This window comes from Rhinolophus ferrumequinum, chromosome 4 (assembly GCF_004115265.2).
Source record: "Rhinolophus ferrumequinum isolate MPI-CBG mRhiFer1 chromosome 4, mRhiFer1_v1.p, whole genome shotgun sequence".
Lineage (NCBI taxonomy): Eukaryota > Metazoa > Chordata > Mammalia > Chiroptera > Rhinolophidae > Rhinolophus > Rhinolophus ferrumequinum.
The window spans coordinates 87801234-87817815 of NC_046287.1; positions in this window are offsets into that span (position 1 = coordinate 87801234).

Genomic DNA, 16582 nt, shown 5'->3' on the forward strand with positions numbered 1-16582 from the left:
CAAAATGCAAAACAACAAAAAGGTATGTTGTGAAATATGTCTCTTCTGCCTTTTCTGTGCATATTCAGACCCTCTTTTTTTTCTTTTTTTCATAAATGGTAACAAAAACTCTGTTTTCACCTAATGCGTTTAGGAGATGGATCCCTATTTGTTCAGGTAGATCTGTCTAAAGGTTTTTGTAACTGGAGAGTGTCACATCTTACAGATTGACTAGTTGGGATTGAGGTCAAGGCCTCTTCCCAAACCATGACTTCACCTAATATATGCCACTGTTATGCAGTATATTTATGTGTAAAGCCTTACGGGCAAAAAATGCTTAATTAGAAAACATATAATCAAACAATTGTTTGATCATAAGAGGCTCTGGTGATAGAATATGCTCACCTCGCATTTTACACGGAACTTCACTGGACTAAGAGTCAGGGTCGCCTCTCCCACCACCCGCCACCCCGACCTCCTTAGTTTTGGAGCCTATAGGCACTTGTGTCCAAGGGAAAGGGGGACAAGCTGTCCAGGTGGGGAATTAGATGAGTTTCACTAGAGGAGACATTTGTCTCAATCTTTATCTCTACTAAGGTGATAATTGTTTTCAATCATGAGTTTCCTTTAAACGATTGACCTTTTGTTCCCTTGTGGAGAGGCTGAGGCAGTCCAGAGTTGGGGAAAAGTGGGATCAAATGAAGATGTGAAGAGGAGGACTTCCAGGTAGGAAGGCCCCCAGCTCTGAGGTGAAGGGTGATTGGAAAGTGGGGAGGTTTGGACATTAAGCGCAGATTTCCAGATAAGGTATAGCGAGGGGCCAAGCCAGGTACTGCCCCATCCCCACTCTAAGGTATCCCATTACTACCTAACCTGTCCACTCTGAAGCTGCCCTACCTCCTCTTAGCTTCTAGGTCAGGAGAACTCCCTTGGGGGAGGTATTTCCCAGGAATAAAAGAAATTTCTCTAACTCCTACCTAAGTGCATGCACTAATTTTCTAATGTCTGAGATGCCTGAATGTTATCTTTGTTGAAGGTAAACTGACATTTTATGACACTTAACCATAGAGCTGGGAGGACTATGGGGTGGAGCTGGGCCCCTTGTTAACTCTCTAGTCTTGACTTCCTGTTGAACTCTATGGTAACCTCTGGGGAGGCGGGGTGGGAATATAGGAGGAAGCCATGTTGCGTTGGCCCTTTTTTTTTGCCATGGAGGACTGCCCTCTGGGCGCTAGCCTGTTTGCACTCTTTGGTGGTTCCCTTTCTTTTTCTTTTCCCGAATAAACTGTTTTCTTTTTGGTGGATTATCTGGAGAATTATTTGCCCAGACGACACCTTGAAGCATTCTGCATGCTCCTCACTCTGGCCCCAGTTAGCGTGGCGACATGTTGTTGCCCCATCGTCCAGTTAAATGGACCCAGAAAAAGCCTGTGATATTATGATTCACTTTAAGATAAATCAGCGTGAGGAATGTAGTATGTGTTTGGTTTTTATTTATCCCCTAGGGATGGTTAGTTACTATCTTTAATCCAATGGTCATCTTACTTGATCCATCAGCAGCGTTGAAGGCAGTTGCTCACTCCCTCCTCCTTGGAACACTTTCAGGACAATATGCTTTCCAAGGTTTCCTGCTGCCATCCAGGCCACTCTTTCTCACCTCCTTTGCTGTTTCCTCCTCTTCTCTCTGGTTTTTAAGCATCTAAGTGACCCAAGGATCAATCCTTGAACCTAATCTCCTTTCTATCTTTCCTCATCCTGTTGTCTTACAGCTTTAAATACAATCTCTACACTGATGACTCCCAAATTTATCTGTCCAGGCAGGACCTCTCCACTGAACTTGAAACCCTTCTACCTAATTGCCCACTTGACAGCTCTAATATCTCACTGGCCTTTCAAAACCATGCTCAGAACCAACATAATTTGTCCCTCAAAACCCACTTCTCTCATTTTCTTCCCCTTTTCAGTAAATGGCAACTTCACTCTAAAAGTTTGACTTCGGCAAAAAAGAAAACAAAATAAAAAATAATGTAACTCTGAAAAGGCATCTTTAACTGCTGCTGTCTTTCACATTTCCCATCTTGCTCAGCCTAAAAACCAGAGTCCTTTCAATGACCTATGAGGCTAACAAGTGTTTGTGCAACTGAGTTTAGTCCTGTTTCCAGACTTTGCAGTGAAGTAATGGGACAGGGGGAGCTTGGATCCCCCACAAACCTGTAGTTTGTGGAGGCTATGAATGTTTGTCAAAAGAGTCTAATAATTGAAGGACCAGGTAGGCTTAGGTCAGTCACAATAGCCTTAATCCCTCTGAATTCATTTCTTCAACAACTATTTACTGAATAGCTGCTCTGTGCCAGACCCTGTTCTAGGTGCCAGGGATACAACTCTGAGCAAAATAGACAAAATCCTCTATGTTGCCGAAAAAGGGGTTCTTGATGTCATCACAGGATCAAATGCAAGAATGCACCGAATAAGCCAAGCAAGCAGAAGATTTATTAAAAGAAAGGAAGAGACTGCACTCCCAAAATAGTGGGAGTGGGCAGGCCAGGAGACCAACAACTGCCCTGAAGAACAAAAAAGCTTAGGATTTTATTAGAATGAGGGCATGAAATATTCGAAATGTTGGGGTGGCAATATAGGAGGCGTTTCTAGGCGGGTCCTCACTAACCACTCCTTCCCGTTGAAGGAGGGATTCCCTTGTCCTTATTTGGCCCTTGTCAGACCTGTCATGGCAACACAGAGGGTAGAGTTTTTTCGCTGCCTGCAATGCTAATATTGGTAGTATTATAATCCGTTACAATTAGCTAAAGTTCACCTGAGGCGCAAGATGGCGTCCTGGATCTGTTCTCAGTTACCAAAATCTTGTTCTGGCCCATCTGGTAACTGCACCTTTTCTTAAGAATGACCTCAACTCCTCCCTCTTTTCCTCCCCCCTTTCTCCCCACAGCCCTATTTTTTCTGCTTATGGCAACATCTGTCTTCTTGGAATGTACGTTCTTGTGGGTAAACAGATGGCAAACTAAATATCAACAAGTAAATTACATAGTATTAGAGGGTAAATGCTGAGAAGAAAACTAAGGCAGGGAAGAGGGACAGGGAATATTGGGGAGGGAATGGGGTTCTGTGTTCAGTGTTGGATAGGGTGTCCAGGGATGGTCTCACTGAGCAAGTGCCATTTGAATAAAGATCTGAAGGACATGGGAAGTGAGTCAGCGGTGTTTGTGGAAGTGTGAGCCAGACACAGGGAGCAAGGGGTGGGGGGACGCAAATAGCAAGGGCAACAACAAGGTTCTCAGCAGGAATTGTGGGCTCTGTTCTTTTCAGAGACATAGTAAGCAAGGAGGAGGGAGTGCCTGGAATGAAGTGAAGGAGGGCAGGAGATCAGATCAGAAGGGAGGCCAGTCTGGCTCTGGCGACTGAAAAGGCCTACAAACAATGGTGATTCCAAAAGCAGTAAACACCCCTGGCACCCAGATTCTGGCCTCTGAATTCAATCATGCTCACTAAAGAATCAGGGTTTCCTTGGACAATCACTGATTCCAGAGCTGGGGCAAGAAGTGGACATTTTGTCATACTAGAAAGCAAGGAAGTTTTCAAAGATGACTGTGTTGTGTCCAAAAGACTTAGGTTAGCAGCCAAAGTAGACTTTCTATGTTCAAAGATAGAATAATTTGAGCATCTGCAATGGATTGAAATATATCAAATATGTTAAAATCCATGAGTTTATAATTACACCAGAAAAAAATCCCTCATAGGTCACCTTTATAGGTTGCTAGGGAACCAACTCATTACTCTGAAAACTGGTTTAAAAAGGGAAAGAATCAAGCATTTGTCTTTTCTATTTAAATTGTATTTCAGGATAACTAAATTCTTGTTGAGAAAAAGTTATTTCAAAAGCATTCCAGCTAATAGATGAAGGAGGAATGGCAGAATTACAATATCATAACTCTGCAATCCCTAATGAAATAATAGATCTAAGCAATGATCGCCAATAGCTATTAAAAACTATCAGGGGAAAGGCTTACGGGGAACTTTTAAATAAATGGGATTAGCTGGCAATGCCTGAATTCACTCATCAATCTTAACATCACAAAAGAAGAGAGAATGAGCTATCACATGTTCCTGATATGAAGCAACAGGAAGTTCGTGGCACCATCTAGGAAGTATCCTTGTCAAAAAATAGAATCTGAATTAATTAGATCTAACCGTTAGTTTTTAAGAAATATAGGGTTTGGGGAAGCATGTTGAATGACACCATAGGAATCCAATCAGCAAAATGCAGAATGTGGGAAACTCTACAGGACAAATGACCCAGTTTCTCCAATAAATAGATTACCAGGAGAAAAGAAAGCAAGGAGGAGGTCTGTAATTAAGGAGACCTAGAAGATATATTAACCAACTGCAACATGTAGACAATATTTGTTTGCTAATTTTAAAAAACTGTAAAAACAATTATGAGAAAACGGGAAATTTGAACACTGATCGAATATTTGATAATATTAACGAAATTTTTAGCTATGATAATATGGTTATATGGTGCTTTTTTTTGTTTTTGTTTTGTTTTGTTTTTTGAGTCCTTATCTTTTAGTGAAACAATACTACAATATGCATGGATGCAATGATAGGAAGTTTGGGACTTACCCTAAAATAATCCAGTGCAGTGGCGAGGGGGGACAATAGGTGAAATGGGATTTCCACATGTTGATCACTGTTGAAGCCTGAGGATGGTCCATTACACTATTTTCTCTGTTTTACGTTTGAAATGTTCCACAAATAAAGTTTAAAGCGGTGGGGCAATCAAGTACATAGGAGTTATAAAGAAAGATTTTCTATGACAAATGGGAGTAATAACTCCTGTTTTCTAAATGCAGGGCCAACAAATAAGTCCAAATAATGTTCCCTTTCGTGTGGTTTCCTCTTTAGTAACCAGTAACTTACAGTTGACCCTAAAGAACTATATCAGGGAAGATATGCTTCCTTTTGTACACAAAAGGGCTTAAAATCAGCTCTCATGTCCTAAAATGTGATTTTAGTTGGGGTGTGGGCAGACTTTTCAGGAAACTCAGCACTGACCAGGGCCCGTGCTTGACTTGGAAATGAAATCTTGAAATCTATAACAGAGTTATGGAATGCTTCTGCGTCAGCCTTGCACTACCTGTCTCAATTCTTCCCTCCTCTTTTGTACTGCTATACCACTCCCAGGAGTAGGGCTACTTTGTTCGGCTGGGCAGGCTGTGCCCTGTCCAACTCCAAAGAACAACAGTGTCTGTGTGAATGTGCCCCCTGAACTTGTGCAGCATGGCAGCCCCCAGCAGGAGCCTGGTCACCTTGTGCCATCTCTGAGTTTGGACTCCTTAGTCCTAACCAGGGCTATTTCTTCAGTCTCTGCTAAGGTCAATGGGTAATAATGGTATAAGTCATATTGGCTTTTTTAAATTGGCATTTTTCCAGTAGAAATACTAGTATCTTTCTTCCATGATAAACATTTCTGTCTGTATTAGTCAGGAGGAGCTGACAAACAACTCCCAGATCTCAGTCATTTAACAAAATAAAGGTTTGATTCTTGCTTCCATCGCCATCCAATATGAGGATGGGGGAGAAAAAGGATTTGGCCTCTTGCTCTTTCACGCTCCATCCATCTAGGGCACCCAAGAAGTCCTTCACTGGGTCTGCTGCAAGGGAAGAAAGAGCATGAAAAGCCATCTTCATCTGAATGGCCTCTGATTGGAGGTGACACACAGCACCTTCACTCACATTCCATCAGTAAGAACAAGCTGAGAGCACAGTGCCAAGGAAGGCAGTGCTGATGTTCAGAAATAACCAGGTAGTCTCAGCCACACCACGTGTGGTAGCAATTCCTTATTCCAGCTCAATTAACAAGCCTCCGTTATAGGAGGCTAGCCAGGACCGTGGAGGTTCCCGGCCCTCTGAGAGGTGAGAGAGGGGGAGATTTCTGCGATGTCTTGCTGGTACTTCCATAACTCCATGCAGGTACACGGCTTACTCTACCTGCCAGGTAGTAATTGCTTTCAGGACAAGAAAATTGGGATGGGAAAGTATTCAGTTACATCCCTTTTACTAGCTGGGGACCCAGGGGCTTTTAATTTGAGGGAGTGGGGTTCAAGATGTGCTTCAAGGGCTTGGGAATTCTCTGGAAATATATATGAGACAGAGAGAGAGATTTATTTTAAGGAATTAGCTCACGCAGGTCCAAAATCTGCAGGGTGAGTTGGCAGGCTGGAGACCCAGGAAGAGCCAATACTGAAGTTCAAGTCCAAAGGCTATCGGGCTAGAGAACTCCCTCTTGCTTGGTAGAGATCAGTCTTTTGTTCTATTCAGGCCTTTAACTGATAGGATGAGGACCATTTACACTATGGAGGGCAATTTGTTTTACTTAACTCCATCTATTTAAATGTTAATCTTGTCCAAAAACACCTTCACAGAAATATCCAGAACAATATTTGATCACCCATCTAGGCACTGGTGGCCCCGCCAAGTTGACACATAATATCAATTATCGCAGGGTCCTGGACTCAAAGGATAGAGGTTAGGAACTACTGTTCTGAGAAATTGCCATCTTTCTCCTTCCTTCTCTAGTCAGGCTTTCATGCTCACCCTACTTTCTGTGTCTGGCCTTAGAATAGCTTACTTATTCCAGTAGCATGTAGAAAATCTGTCTAACAGCCTCCTTCTAGCAACTTCTATGTATTCCACACTGAAAGAATTGGGGCAGGAATTCCCAATTCAGCTTTAGTAAATGTTAAATAATGTTAAAGAAAGCATTACTTTGCTCCTGGAGGAAAAAAAAAAAGTTTTGCCAAAATCTGCAGAAATGTTGCTTAATCAAAACATTTTAGCTTTTCCCATTATACTATGTTAATGATAGTATAATTGGCGAAGGTATACATCTTTAATGTTTATATCTTACAGCCCTGCTTCTAGTCATTTGTCTTGAATAAATCCCCCAGCAAAATGAAGTGCCTTGAAATCACAGATTATACTTTATTCCCTTGCCATTCTCTATGGTGTGGAAAATGCTACTGGCACTGGCAGGAGAGCTGATTAACTGACGGGGCTGTCACATTCTGTTTTATTTGACTCCACTAATAGTAAACCACCAGCTAGCCCTGGTATTAAAAATAGCCCAGATTTATCTTTCAGGATTGTCACCTAACTTTGACGTCTTCTACATTGCTTTCACAGAAAGAAAACTGAGGCAGGGTTGGGGCAAGAATCTTTTTTACCTTGTGGCTATTTCTTAGCATAGGTAAAGTCTGGTGATTTATTGCAGATATTCTCTTCCATCCCCCTTACCCTAACTTAATTTTCATCTGAAAGAGTCCAGTAGATTCTGTCTTAAAGAAAAGGGCTCTTTCTGCCCAGTTCTGCAGTGGCCCTACTTTGGCTGAGATTTCCCTTCCTTGCCCTGGGAAAGAAAGGAGGTTCTGTTTTACAAAGTACTGAGGGACCTGGATGGGTCAACACTGCTCTATTAATATGAAATGAGATTACTCTCCAGCTGTTGTTTCATTGCTTTCAACAGAGCCATTGAAACATTTGCAAAATAGCAAAGGGTTCCAGATGGGAGGAGCCATTGTTGCAGACCACCCAGTGGGCACCTCAGGTAATGGGCTTTGCACCTGGCCCATGTAGAAATTCAATAATACATCAAGGGGTTTGCGTGATGGGTCTGTGCCACTGGGGGATCAGGGTACCCTCCTTTCCCTTCCCACTGACTTCTTTTTCCTCATTATTTTTTTCCTCCTCCTGTATAACCATAGATCTCCCTAAAAAATCTATTCAGAAGGAGTTATTAGATTACGTTAACATAACAACAAATCCAGTGTAAAAGACAGCAAATGTTGTTTTGATATAAAATTTGTCTTTTAGAGCCCACAACATGACGTACATTTTTGATTCTCGTAGAACATTAGCTAAGATAGGTGGGAGAATGCCAGGGAAAGGTATCTTTGTGGAGCAGCACACTCCTCAAACTTTATGTGCACACAAACCACCGGGGCATCCTGTGAAAATGCCGATTCTGATTCGGCAGGTCTGGGGAATGGACTGCGAATCTGCATTTCTGAAAAGCTCCCAGGGGATGGGCACCTCTTTGTGTGGCAAGGGTTTAGCGTCAACTTGTTCCACCATTTCCAGTTTGTAGCGCAGCTGTAATGCCCAAGTTATGGAAAATACAGTCCGAACAGATGATCAGGGTAGCAAAATTGTTCTCTTTAAAACTGAATTCCTTAATAAATACTTTGTTACAGAAATATATGTGAGCATAGAGTATTGTACAGCATCCATTTAAAAAAATGAAAAGGTTCTCCTGTTCTTTCCACTGATGGATACTTCAACCTTGATCACCACTTCTGTTGATTTTCTACTGAAATGTAAATACAGGACACCTATCGTGTATTTGGATCCAGTGTACTAACCTATAACTAGCTTTCCAGTGAAATAATGGTTTCCTAGAGGGCAGCATACCTTGGCTTTGTGGCAGGAAAGTCTTGAATCTGGTTCTGCATATTAGGAACTGAAAGACCTTAAATGACTTGCTAAACCTGATCCTTAGTTCCTGCACCTAAAAGAGTAGGTGGGGGGATTAATTATTTGTTTTTGTTTTTTAACTTTAAGTGGGAAAATAGGGCTATCTACCTCACAGGATTATTGTAAGCTTCAAACAAGAGAATGTATGCAAATTACCTACTACATTACCTGAAGTCAGGTACCCAAGCTTCAAAAACGAAACCCTGAAATTGACATTTAGAAATGCTGACATGTTTTCCTGTAACCCGTTTTGGAATGAAATCTTTTGAAAACATTCCTCCCCCGTACCTTGGGTAACAGGTGTACACTAAATTCAGTGTAGCTCTTTCCTCATGACTCAGGGTCCTTGTTTTGAACACGGGTGACTGCACTCGCCTGGAACATGGGGATGACCTCAGTCAGGGAGATGAAGATCTTCTTGGGTTTTCTGACACCCATCCTTGCTGCTCCCTCCCCCACAAGCTCGCCCACGGCCCTCTGTTCATATTTCCATAATAGCACTTACCACAGGGAGGCAAAAATATCTGTTTACCCGGCTTCTTGGCCTCAGACCCCTTTTCTGAGGGCAGGCAGGGGGCAGATCCTCAGGAAATGTTTGCTGTTGAATGAAGATGTCCCCAGACCCCACTTAAAGGGTTGGGTATCAGGAACTCAGAAGCTCAGCTTCTGTTCATTCATTCAGGCACTTTTAAAATGCCTCCATGTCCTCAGTCAAGCACTAAAAGCACTGTTCCATTTTATCTTTCAAAGATAGCCCAGGACAGAAATTACATGTCTCCTTAGAACTTTGGAATAGTTTTCAATTACTACAGGGACAAGAAGTTATTTACCCTTCTGCTAAATTTTAAGCCCATTCTGTCTTTTTTGGTTCTTTGTTCTACTTTCATTTGTAGCAAGGACATTGGAGCCAGACATCCCTAGGTTCAAATACTGATCTACAATTTAGTAGTTGTTTGACTCTGCGCAAGTCACTTAAATTCTCTGCTGCTCAGTTTCCAAATCTATAAAACAGGCTAAGAATACTCGATCTGCAGAATTGCTGTGCGTATGGAGATGACAGTAAACGTATTTCCAAGAGGAGTTTTGATAACCTCGGCTTTGAAAATCCCCTTAGGGTTAGAGTCCGGGGTGGAACTCTAAAGAGCGATCCTAAGTAATATTAGATGAATGTGAACTAGACTTCCAGAGAGCATGGCCTATTAATAGTCAGGCATTTTACCTTGCAGAGCACAGAAGTGAGCTCAGAAGTAAGCAGCATACCAAGCTGCTCTGTATGGCCATGACTGGTGGTTCCTTCTCATCAACCACTCTCTCCTCACCCTTTGTCCTCGCTGCCAAACCCACTTTCCAACTCTGGAGGCTAAAAATGCCCATTTTAGCTTTTATTACTAGGTCATGACCATGTAACTCAACCCTGTGGATGAGTTGCAAGGTAAAACTTCTGAGACATTTCTGGAAAACGTTTTCCTTTCTGATTGGGCTGGGGAAGGGAGTGAGGAGAAATACTCCTCTTTCTATCTTTAGATGTAGTTTTCCGCAGATATAATTCCTAGAGCTATGGCAGCCATCTTGTGACCACGAGGGACAACTCTGAGGATGAAAACCTATGGGCTGTGAATGGCAAAGAGGAAAGGTAGAAAGCAGCTGGGTTGGGTGCTTGCTGACATCATTGTGCCTCTGAATTAACCAGCCTGGAAATGATACCTCCAGAGATAATAAACCTTATTGTTTAAGTGATGTTTAGTTACATATTCTCTTACCTGTTACTGGATTATACATTCAGCATAAAATTGAGGAGGCTAAGCCTTGGAGATGGAGGAGAAGGAGGTACCTTGATGGTAGCATAGCACAACAGGACATCAGAGAAAAGCCACTTCTGTTGAGGATTTTGACTTCTGTTGCATGTGAAGTGTAAACCTCTGCTCTACTCCTTTGAGGAGGCTTCAGTAAATTCCACGTTGCTTTTGAATACTTTTGGTGCTAATGGATTGTTCTGCGGGACTTGAAGAAGTGTTCAGATCTACATCAAGAATGGTGCCTGGTGAACACTGAGATACACTGGGAATAGCTGTACTTCTAGGTTATGCAAGGATTAGAGATCACATCTGTCAAGCACTTAGAATAATGTCTAGAATGTAGGGTATATGCAACAAATGATAGATGCTATTTTTTATGTTACCATTATTATTATCTTAGCTCCGGATTGGTAGCCAGAAAAGAGGTGGAAATGAGATACTCATGAGTGGGGCATACTCTGGGGCAAACCCAGTAGTAGTAGGCTTTGAGAGGAAGCTCTGTGATGAAGGCTGTACGAAGACAGCAAGGAGAAAGCACCACTTGGCAGCAGCCCTGGCAGGTGGCCAGTTGGTGTCAGGGAACTCCTACAGATGGGGCAAAAGGCTGGATCCAGGGCCTAGAGGGAGAGGGAAGTGGGCAGTTGTTGTTCAATGGATACAGAGTTTTCAGTTTTGCAAGACAAAGATGTCCTGGAGATCTGTTGCCTAACAATGTGCACATAGATAATACCACCATACTCCACACTTACAAATTGTTAAAATAATAAATTTTTATGTTATGTGTTTCTTACTACAATTTTAAAAAATCTGGGTTGGCCCAGTGGCTCAGGTGGTTGGAGTGCCTTGCTCCTAGCGCCAAGGTTGCCAGTTCCATTCCCACACGGGCCAGTGAGCTGCGCCCTCTACAGCTAAGATTGTGAACAACAGCTCTCCTTGGAGCTGGGTTGCCATGAGCAGCCGGAAATTGGGGTGAGTTGCAGCCGGCTGCTCTGAGCTGCTGACGGATGACTGGCGACCAACTGCCTCAGCCGGGGGAGTGCAAGGCTCATGATACCACCAGCATGGGCCAGGGAGCTGTGTCCTACACAACTAGACTGAGAAACAACGGCTTGAACAGGAGTGGGGGGGGGAGGGGAGGCGGAAGAAGGGGGAAAAGATCTGGATCCCAGTTATTAGAACTAAGTCCTACCATCAGAATAGTTTCAACAGAAACCTGATTTGTTTGGAGTGGGGCTTCCTGAATTTTGCCTCATTAGAAAAGGACTGGTCCCAGATCTTAGGTTGACACTGACCCTCAGACTTCCACATAGAAGTCAAGTTACCTCAAAAGTCAGATACGTACTGTGTGTGTATATACATCTATACATCTATACATATAAAATCCCCTTTTCTCTGCCTTGGTGTGTGTACATGTATGTATCTCCTTATCATACTTAACCTTTCATAAAGGGCCTTGGGTGTCAACCTAATTTGCCCTGACAGCCATGGGGAGCCCTCAAAGTCAGGGACTTGCTTTGGTCAGTGGGGTATGAAAGGACATAACACAGACACCATATTTTAACTGAAGGCTTTAAGGGCCACTGTGTATGTTTCCACCCACTTTCCTGCTCTTTTCCATTCTGCCAGAGGAATATCATGTCTCAAATAAGGGCTACTCCCGCAGTCTTGGCCCAGAATGTGAAAACTCATGGAGCCTTCACCCATGTGGCCTCAGACATGTAATGGCAGAAGGAGAAGCAGTGGTGGTTATGAGCCACTGGGACTGAGGGAGTCATTTGTTACTGTGGTAAAGCTGACAAATAAACAGTAACAATCACCCATTGCCAACACACAGACTCAGGAGAAATAATAAATCATTGTTGTCTTAAGCTACTACATCTTAGGGTCTTTGTAAGGCAAGAATAGACAACTGGAACATCTTGCAAAGAAGCGATGTCTGCTTGAACCAAGGCAGGGTAGAAAAAGAAGAGAGAAGATGAATTTGAAAAAAAGTAAAGATGTGTATTAGAATTCTTTCAATCACTAATGATAGAACTTAAGCAAAGAGTGGAACTTATTGGCTTACAGCGTTGAAAAGAATTCAGGACTCAAATTATGTCACCAAGATTCAGTTTCTCTCCATCTCTTGGTTCTACCTTTTCTTCATTGGGGTGTTACCCTGGACTGCATGCAGTGGATTCCAGCAGCCTTGGGGATAGCGTCTCTAGGCTCATGTCCTCCCAAGTTCAAGTCCAATAGAAAGAGATTTTATTTTCTGGTAATGCCTACAAAGTCCCTGAGATTCACTCTGAATAGACTGGCTTAGGTCACCAGCCAATCCCTGAGACAATCGCTATGAGAGGGTAGAGATGGCCGTGGCTGGAGAAAAGAGTGTATGGTTATGGGTCTTTCTGTTGAAACTCAAAGAGGTTTTTTAAAATGGGAATTTATTTATTAGTATGACTAGAAAAAAAGGAGAGAGAAAAGTTCATGGACTGTTCCAACTTCAGGTGTGGTTCGATTTAAAGCTAAAGAAGTCACTAGGATTCACCTCTTGAGTTTTCAAAATTACTGAAGAAAGAGCTGAGACACTCTTCCTACTGGGGATTTTGAAAACCAAGAAGTGAGTTTGATGATGATAATAGGCTCCAATCAAATGGCTGGGTTTCTTCCTTTTCACTGGTTTCTCCAAACAACCATAGCTATAAGATATTAGTCTTTGTGTATTATCGTAGGTATGTGTGTAATACGGATTTGTTGTTTATGTAAGTTCATCACTGTTGCAACTGCCAACAGAGGCAGGGGTGTAAAATGAACTCAGACTGCCTGTGCTGGGATGCTGCCTATCACACTGATTAGCTGTGTGACCTTGGGCAAGTCATTTAAACTCTCTGTGCCTCAGTCTACTCATCTGTAAGATGGGAGGTGATATTATCTCCCTACCTTGTAGGGTTGTTGTTAATAATGCATGTGAATTACTCAAGAACTGTGCTTAGAACATGTTAAATGCTCAATTAATGTTAGTTACGTTATTCACATTTCTACAGTAAGCAAATGATTACTAATGAAGACATTTTTTTCAGAATTATGACCATTTTAGACGGCAGGGGTTGGCTTGATTCAGATTTTTTGCTTGGCAGTGAGTGACTGTATCTGCTCATATTGTGCATCAGAAAAAATTCTTCCAGCATTTTGCTATGTATTTTCACCTGCCTCAGCCATATTCCCATCACTAGGCTCTAGTCTTCCAAGAGAGATAACTCTCTTTATTTGTACTTCTTTGGTGTGAAAGAAAGTCTAAGTAGCTCAACTAAAGGTTTAAGGAGGAGACAAACTAAATGTTTTTTTTTTAATTAGTGTATTTTTAATCTGACTTTGAATAGTAAGGAGAAAGTATTATCTTCTATCTTATGTATCATCTCAATGCATAATCTTGCTTCTCTCTCTCTCTCTCTCTTTTTTTTTTTTTTTTTGAGAAGCCTAGAAAAACTGGAATTTCCAAGTACATATGATGTTAGCAATTCATATCATGGTGACTTGTAGCTTACTCATAGCTTCTTCTGATTATTTTTGTTTGGGTTGTTTTGTGTAGTTGTGATTGATAGAACAATCGTTCTGTGCGTCTGGAATTATCTTGGCTCTGGCTGCTGGCATTCCTAACTGCAATGTGTCCCTCTGTGAGAGTAGCAGGGATTAAAGTCTGTGGGCACATGAGCCACAGCTCTCTCAGTTTGGGATGCTGTTACAAATGGCTCCATGTTGATCTGAAACGGGCGGGGGGCGGGGGGGGGGGGGGGGGGGGGGCGGGGGGGCGGGGCAGGAGAGATACTTAGATAAGTTTAAGCACTTTCAAAAGTTCTGGGATGTGTAACTTGCGTTAAGTTTTATCTCCAAGGGTGGGGGGAATATGAATTTTGCCTCATTGCTCTGCAAGTCAAACCTATATTTCTTGTACAAATATACTTACTGAACATGTTCCTGACTTAAATTTCAGGTGTGGTTTGGGAATCAGAAATCTCCTGGGTCAGTTTTTGGGTTTAAACAGCTGAGTCTAAGGTTTCTCCAGGGTAATTCAAGTTGTTTTTCTCCTAACGATATAAATAAAGAAACAAAAATACGTAAATGTCCTATGATGTTTTTTAATTTTAAATGTAATTTAATCTTTTTGGGTAGCCAGCAAGATTTATTGAGTACTCATGGTATAAATAAAATATTTATTATGCTGTCTAATTTGAGTCTCCAAAGCTTGAATGTTTGTTTTTTAAAGATTTTATTGGGGAAGGGGAACAGGACTTTATTGGGGAACAGTGTGTACTTCCAGGATTTTTTTCCAAGTCAAGTTGTTGTCCTTTCAATCTTAGTTGTGGAGGGCGCAGCTCAGCTCCAGGTCCAGTTGTCATTGTTAGTTGCAGGGGCCGCAGCCCACCATCCCTTGCGGGAGTCCAACTAGCAACCTTGTGGTTGAGAGGACGTGCTCCAACCGCTTGAGCCACCGGGCTGGCCCCTGAAGCTTGAATTTTTTATCTCTAAGCAAGAATAATAGTTTTACTAAGTAATTAAAATGTGCAGGGCATTGTACTGACTACTTTATAGGTGTAGGTATTTGTATCTCTATTGTTTAAATAACTGAAGCTTTGAAAGTTTAAGAAAATTCCTGTGGTCGCAAGTCTATCAAGAGATGGGAATTGCTAAACCTCTGTCCTTTCTAAGGCAGTGCTGTCCCAAGGACTTTCTGTGGTAATGTTCTATATCTCTGCAGTTCAATATGGTAGCCACAATATGGTGGCTATTGAGTACTTGACATAAGACTAATGTGGCTAGGGAAATCAATTTTTAATTTTAGTTAAAATTAAAATTGAATAACCACATGTGGCTAGTGGCTGCACAGCTGTTGGACATCACATTGTGTGGTCTCTAAAGACTCAAGCCACTATGATCTCATGTGTAGAATATCTGCATATATCAAAGAGAAAATATGAAGAAGCAGCTGGAGAAAAAAAAAACATTTTATCCAAATCAAACTTAATTTAAATTGCAGAATTTAAAGGAAGATAGACCTCAAAGTTAAGAGGCTCATAAAATTTAGGCATGAAAAACTTCTTTTGGAAAAATTCTATTGTATATTTTACTTAGGGATTATTAATACATTGGCAATGTTGATTATAAGAGACATAGCAATTTGAAAAAAGGAAAAACAAATTGTGCCAAACAGTATCCTTACTACAAGATTCAGTTCTCTAGGCATTTTCAAATAGGGAATCGCAAATCCCTCAAGTAGCAGGGGAAGAGGAGTACGTTTACAATCAAACTAATTAACCAATTTTTTTGATGTCTACTTTCAGATGTCTGGTTATCTTGTTTTCCATGAATGCCTTTAGAGTTGAATATTTACAAGCTGGAATCTTTAATGCTTCATATTAATAAACAGACTACGTCTACTACAAACAGTGATATGCAAACGATACACAGATGCCTACTTAATAGAACTCTAGATGATAGGCCCTTTTTTGTCTGACCTCTGATTTAGTGGTTTGTCTGGCTAGGTCATCGCCCAGCCCTGCTGACTTGACTGCAAAATCTCCTTTCAGTAGAGATTAGCTTTCCACACTTGTTTAATTCTTCCTTTCTTGGTAGGCTATTTTCCTTTCTAGGCTTTTTCTTCTTTTTTTTACAGTTGAATATAGCTTCACCTCCTGTGGAAACTTTTGTTTACACTAGATCGAGAGGCTGTTTCCATGTGCCGTGGGCCAGAATGGGGCACCTGGTAGGTCCTGCAGGATATGGGTAAACTGCAGATCCTGAAGACGCCCCAGCTCCAGGCTGTAGAATTACTCCTGCCCAATCTCTGTGCATCTACCCTGAGCAAAACAAATTACAAACAGGGGACCAACTTTCCTGGAATCAGATTTTCTGGACCCTGTCTCCTCTTGAACATGCAAAAGTTAATTAATGTTTTTTTGCCTCACACTCTTCATCTATTAAATGGGGATAAAAATAGATTCTACCTGATAATATTGTGAGAATTAAATGAAGTAATCAAAGTAAGAATTCAGCATAGCTCCTGGAACATGTGCACATGCAACAGTTATTTATTATTATTGTTATTATTATTTTTATTATTATTTTATAACCATAATCCCTGTCCTCACCATAATTTTTTTTATGCCATGAAGAAATGTGCTCCTCAGTTTTACTATACCATTTTAATGGATTCCCCCCCAACTGGTCAGTTTAATGTTTCTTCTCTATATGAGTTTGAGTTTAGGTATTTATTCATCTAT